This window comes from Schistocerca serialis, chromosome 4 (assembly GCF_023864345.2).
Source record: "Schistocerca serialis cubense isolate TAMUIC-IGC-003099 chromosome 4, iqSchSeri2.2, whole genome shotgun sequence".
In the NCBI taxonomy this organism is placed as follows: domain Eukaryota; kingdom Metazoa; phylum Arthropoda; class Insecta; order Orthoptera; family Acrididae; genus Schistocerca; species Schistocerca serialis.
In genome coordinates, this window is record NC_064641.1 from 916,460,241 (window position 1) to 916,467,095 (window position 6,855).

The 6,855-nt window shown below is 43.5% G+C and overlaps 1 non-coding gene across 1 annotated transcript; it reads right to left on the reverse strand.

Annotated features, from left to right (window-relative positions):
• Positions 1-3,711: 3,711 nt before the first annotated feature.
• On the reverse strand, positions 3,712-3,783 carry Trnaa-agc (transfer RNA alanine (anticodon AGC)). The gene has a single exon. It is a non-coding gene; the product is annotated as a tRNA-Ala (tRNA).
• Between the last annotated feature and the right edge of the window lie 3,072 nt (positions 3,784-6,855).

Here is a 6,855-nt window from a genome sequence, read left to right on the forward strand (position 1 = left end):
GAAGTCGTTTCATAAGACGCTGTCGAATTCGGTACTCTTTATTCACTCCACTACGTGATTTTAGCTCAATTCATGAACTCTTCCAGAAAGACTGAGTATTCAAATGAGGCCTATTCAATATTATATGTGTGTTTTAATGTTGGGTTTCGGTTTTGTTTTGTGGGAAACGCTGAGTTGGTCATCGTCTGCTGGCAGCAGACGATGTTGCTTCTTGTTCGAAGGAGAGCACAGGATGACCAACTTAGGTTTCCAATACCAGAACAGAGAGCACAGGATGAACAACTTAGGTTTCCAATACCTGAACAGAGAGGTTTACCCATCTTAGTCGAAGGCTGTTTTTGTGTGTGAGGTTGGTGACGGAGGGCTACCCCTCTGGTAGCTTCCGCTGCAAGGGGAGCTAGGTAATCTCGAAAGAGAAAGGGGCACTCTTCGGTGAACGCTTGGTGAGTACGGAACGTAGGGGTTTCAGGTAATAGGAAGCAGGTTGAGTTAGGACTTCGTTATGTTTAACTGTTGAAATACTTAAGTACTTCAGCTTAACTGAAGCATGTGAAGCGAGTTATTTTTCAGAATGTGCCATAATTATATTGCTCTAAATAGGCGATTTTTGGGTGTTTGAGTTAAAAGTGTGGAAGTTACTTTGTTCATTTTGAACAACGATGGAGTACAATTTCAAACGGTAAATCTGATTAGGAAAAGCTGGTTAGGATCACTTCAACCGTACGTGAGTTTAATACTATGTCGAAGCGAGTATGATTTTTAATAATTTTAATTCTTATATTTTGTAGAAGTTGCTTTTCTCTTTGTGTGCCGATTTTGTGCAACGTGTTTGGTAATCAATGACCCTTCTGGTCCACCGCGAAACCGCAATAGGTTTTATTTTAACAGTTTGCTTGTTTAATGAGCTATAATTTCTGCAAGAATATTTGTTCTTTCGTGCGCTTTCTACAAAGCAGCACCACAGTTTGATTCAGAATGGACCACGTGCTCTGGTTCGGTCGTTTGCAAGCAGTAGACGCAGTTAGTATGTTGAATAATTATCGCACAGCCTCGTGCATTGGTTAAACCTCTGTCCAGAATAGTGCATGCGTAGAATCGTAATGCGAACCTCACTCAGATATTTTTATGGTATGAATGCAAAGGAGATGATAGTATCATTGTCTACCACCCCCGTTTCCTGTGTTTCTTCTTGCTGCAGTTAAACTGTGCTCTGTTACATTCTCACGTATTTCATACTTAAATATTTCTAGTCAGGTACCAGTTATGTGTAGTTAGGATTTTCAACCAAATACTTAGATACAATAAATAATCTACGTGAAAGAAAAATTCTGTGGTGTTGATCTTACCCACTTATTCCGATTTCCAATCCTGAATTAATCAAGTTGCTTCATGCACAACATGGAGTGCTATTTATGTGGCTACTTAAAGAAATATGCATACTTTAATAAAATTATTAAAGTAATTAAACTAATAATTTTCCAGCTCCGTTTTTTTCTAAATGGTTAGGAAGGGCTTGGTCTGATGGCGACCCTGAATTTCTCGATTTGTATCATTATTTGTGTGAGAGAAGCAGCTACAAATGCGAGATAACATATATGGCTCGATGAGCAACGTCGTAAAAATAGTAATACGTTACAGCTGGCACGTTTTCTAATGCTCGATTTCGTCTAGTAATAAAAAAACATCAAACTATCCCCAAAGTGCAGTTAACCGTTATTTTCAAAATCATACCTTTCCGAGGGGACTTTCAGCGGACACGCATAATAAGATTTCTTTGGCATCAAAAACTCAAAAGGCTAAAAATAAAATCAGAAGAGTATGAGGTTTATTAATCCTTCAACAGTACTGACAAAAGTTAACTACAGTGGATCGACATATTATCTCGTTTTAAAAGGATTTCGTGTTAAATGATGCACAAATACACTCCTGGAAATTTAAATAAGAACACCGTGAATTCATTGTCCCAGGAAGGGGAAACTTTATTGACACATTCCTGGGGTCAGATACATCACATGATCACACTGACAGAACCACAGGCACATAGACACAGGCAACAGAGCATGCACAATGTCGGCACTAGTACAGTGTATATCCACCTTTCGCAGCACTGCAGGCTGCTATTCTCCCATGGAGACGATCGTAGAGATGCTGGATGGAGACCTGTGGAACGGCTTGCCATGCCATTTCCACCTGGCGCCTCAGTTGGACCAGCGTTCGTGCTGGACGTGCAGACCGCGTGAGACGACGCTTCATCCAGGCCCAAACATGCTCAATGGGGGACAGATCCGGAGATCTTGCTGGCCAGGGTAGTTGACTTACACCTTCTAGAGCACGTTGGGTGGCACGGGATACATGCGGACGTGCATTGTCCTGTTGGAACAGCAAGTTCCCTTGCCGGTCTAGGAATGGTAGAACGATGGGTTCGATGACGGTTTGGATGTACCGTGCACTATTCAGTGTCCCCTCGACGATCACCAGTGGTGTACGGCCAGTGTAGGAGATCGCTCCCCACACCATGATGCCGGGTGTTGGCCCTGTGTGCCTCGGTCGTATGCAGTCCTGATTGTGGCGCTCACCTGCACGGCGCCAAACACGCATACGACCATCATTGGCACCAAGGCAGAAGCGACTCTCATCGCTGAAGACGACACGTCTCCATTCGTCCCTCCATTCACGCCTGTCGCGACACCACTGGAGGTGGGCTGCACGATGTTGGGGCGTGAGCGGAAGACGGCCTAACGGTGTGCGGGACCGTAGCCCAGCTTCATGGAGACGGTTGCGAATGGTCCTCGCCGATACCCCAGGAGCAACAGTGTCCCTAATTTGCTGGGAAGTGGCGGTGCGGTCCCCTACGGCACTGCGTAGGATCCTACGGTCTTGGCGTGCATCCGTGCGTCGCTGCGGTCCGGTCCCAGGTCGACGGGCACGTGCACCTTCCGCCGACCACTGGCGACAACAACGATGTACTGTGGAGACCTCACGCCCCACGTGTTGAGCAATTCGGCGGTACGTCCACCCGGCCTCCCGCATGCCCACTATACGCCCTCGCTCAAAGCCCGTCAACTGCACATACGGTTCACGTCCACGCTGTCGCGGCATGCTACCAGTGTTAAAGACTGCGATGGAGCTCCGTATGCCACGGCAAACTGGCTGACACTGACGGCGGCGGTGCAGAAATGCTGCGCAGCTAGCGCCATTCGACGGCCAACACCGCGGTTCCTGGTGTGTCCGCTGTGCCGTGCGTGTGATCATTGCTTGTACAGCCCTCTCGCAGTGTCCGGAGCAAGTATGGTGGGTCTGACACACCAGTGTCAATGTGTTCTTTTTTCCATTTCCAGGAGTGTATTCCAAAGATTCAAATATAATCTCCCCAGCTACATTTCTTCTAGCGAAACTCTGAATTATTTCGATTATCCCTTTAGTGATACCTGGAAGGATCCAGTAACATTGTACTCATGCAGGTATTACACGCAAGTTGGAAATACGCTGAATACTGGTAATTTACTGTTCCCGAAATAACTGTTACCGTCGCTGTTAAGCTATATTTTTGTGACTGATGTAACTAGCAGAAGTGCATAGCTTTCCACTTGCATGCGTGTGTTCCATACATCGAGACTTCACACGGATGAATCTCACTTTGTTCGCAGTATTACATTCACTCAACCCTTGTACTCTATTCTTTCCGATGTATACATACAGAACGAAAATTTGAACCAAGGCCGGGATTGCAACCCGGGTCTCCTGCTAGCTAGGCAGGTGCGCTAACCACTACGCCACCCTGGCACGGTGTCTTTGCCCCACTGCACGGACTACTCTAGCACGCCTCCCTCCTCAGTTCACCACAGCTCAGCCCATTTGGTGTTCCTCCTCAAATCGAACATCACTGCGGAGGCTCTCCAGATGTATTGGAATATCATCGACCGAAATGGGGAATCCCGAATCCTGCGTGAAACCCAGGCATAGGTGGTCTAATGAAATGAATTGCATGGGTCCAGATACCTCTTCAACATCTACAACGTATATTTATGCAGACAAATTTTTATTCGTCGCTGCAGTCTGTATATACACATCGTAGATGTTTGAGACTTCATACGGTCTCTGGAACTGTATAATTTCATCTAATATTTATCTTCATAGACATCTGTATTGACCAGACGCCACATCCAAAGAACTGCGCGGATGTTCGTTCTCGCAGGCAGACACCACCCTAGTTAGCAAATTGTCCAGTTACAACTCAGATCATAACTTTTGTGCACTATTATTTGGTTTAAGGCCGTGCACCTCTGAAATGTTCAGGAGTAGAATTAAAAATCAACGTGAAAGGATACCAATTACTCGATTTGCTGATGACATTGCTATCCTGAGTTCATATTGTAGACATTGTGTTTCATTGTTCATCCATTCCTGTTCACTTTCGGCAGCTGCTGCTACATCATCAGCGAACCATCTAGTGTTGATTTTCCACGTGGACATAGTGTTTTACTTCCATCATTGACCCTTCAGTGTTCAAATTAAACTTGTGAGGTAACATGAGCAAGCCTCCGTTAACCTTCGCTGATCTTCCTGCCTTGTATCATTCTGTCAGTGTTCCACATAAAGAGAGTGAATTTCCTTTTAGACCACCAGTTGATGCCACACGTATGGGATATATGGCTTTTAATGGTTTATGGGTGACTGAGTAGAGGCACTATATCTTGAGATTAATGTGTGAAGCAATCACTTCTGAAATCTGAACAGGTGTCATTTGCTCGTATGAGTGGCACTGAACTTCTCCTTGGATGGTCAAACATGTAGAGGGTCAAAGCTATAGGAATGAGGTGTGATCCGTGGGATGTATTTTGTCAGAGCGAACTTGGATAATCCTGTCATAAAGTGGTGTTAAGTAGATCTACAAGTTTTCGATTGAGAATGATATTCAAAAAATACAAGTAAAGTTCTTGTAATATTAGCACTTCTTAAGAGATTGATAAAATAAACAGTAGCTTCCATCTGACCTGGAATCAGTACAGTGGAGCTACTGTTATAAGCTGTCAAAAATTTTTTTGGTTGTTGAGGGATACAAAGCGCTGGTGACATTTAGTTGCCTGATTCACCTACTAGCCAGTAACCATCTTTTCCTACTCAGATTTAATTCTGTTTAAAACTTCTATCAGAGCGTGGAATGTCAGATCCCTTAATGGGGCAGGTAGGTTAGAAAATTTAAAAAGGGAAATGGGTAGGTTAAAGTTAGATATAGTGGGAATTAGTGAAGTTCGGTGGCAGGAGGAACAAGACTTCTCATCAGGTGACTACAGGGCTATAAACACAAAATCAAATAGGGGTAATGCAGGAGTGGGTTTAATAATGAATAGGAAAATAGGAATGCGGGTAAGCTACTACAAACAGCATAGTGAATGCATTATTGTCGCCAAGATAGATACGGAGCCCACGCCTACCACAGTAGTACATGTTTATATGCCAACTAGCTCTGTAGATGACGAAGAAATTGAAGAAATGTATGATGAAATAAAAGAAATTATTCAGATAGTGAAGGGAAATGAAAATTTAATAGTCACTGGTGACTGGAATTCGTCAGTAGGAAAAGGGAGAGAAGGAAACGTGGTAGATGAATATGGATTGGGGCTAAGAAACGAAAGAGGAAGCCGCCTGGTAGAATTTTGCATAGAACATAACTTAATCATAGCTAACACTTGGTTCAAGAATCATAAAAGAAGGTTGTATACATGGAAGAAGCCTGGAGATACTAAAAGGTTTCAGATAGATTATATAATGGTAAGACAGAGATTTAGGTTCAAAATGACTCTGAGCACTATGGGACTTAACAGCTGTGGTCATCAGTCCCCTAGAACTTAGAACTACTTAATCCTAACCAACCTAAGGGCATCACACACATCCATGCCCAAGGCAGGATTCGAACCTGCGACCGTAGCAGTCTCGCGGTTCCGGACTGAGCGCCTAAAACCGCGAGACCACCGCGGCCGGCGAGAGATTTAGGAACCAAGTTTTAAATTGTAAGACATTTCCAGGGGCAGATGTGGACTCTGACCACAATCTATTGGTTATTAACTATGAATTAAAACTGAAGAAACTGCAAAAAGGTGGGAATTTAAGGAGATGGGACCTGGATAAACTGAAAGAACCAGAGGTTGTACAGAGTTTCAGGGAGAGCATAAGGGAACAATTGACAAGAATGGGGGAAAGAAATACAGTAGAAGAAGAATGGGTAGCTTTGAGGGATGAAGTGGTAAAGGCAGCAGAGGATCAAATAGGTAAAAATACGAGGGCTAGTAGAAATCCTTGGGAAACAGAAGAAATATTGAATTTAATTGCTGAAAGGAGAAAATATAAAAATGCAGTAAATGAAACAGGCAAAAAGGAATACAAACGTCTCAAAAATGAGATCGACAGGATGTGCAAAATGGCTAAGCAGGGATGGCTAGAGGACATATGTAAGGATGTAGAGGGTTATCTAACTAAGGGTAAGATAGATACTGCCTACAGGAAAATTAAAGAGACCTTTGGAGAAAAGAGAGCCACTTGTATGAATATCAAGAGCTCAGATGGAAACAAAGTTCTAAGCAAAGAAGGGAAAGCAAAAAGGTGGAAAGAGTATGAATACACTAAGCAGATTCAGAAGGATGTAGGTGGAAGTAGGGTCTGGGAGAAGAAGAAGCTTGCACAGGATAGAGTAGCATGGAGAGCTGCATCAAACCAGTCTCGATACTGAAGACCACAACAACAAATTTCGTTGAATAACTGAGGCATCTAATATCGAATTGTTTCAAAACAAACAACGAGTGATGAATTCAGAACAGCTACATTCAAAATTTTCACACTTCTTATATATACAATCAT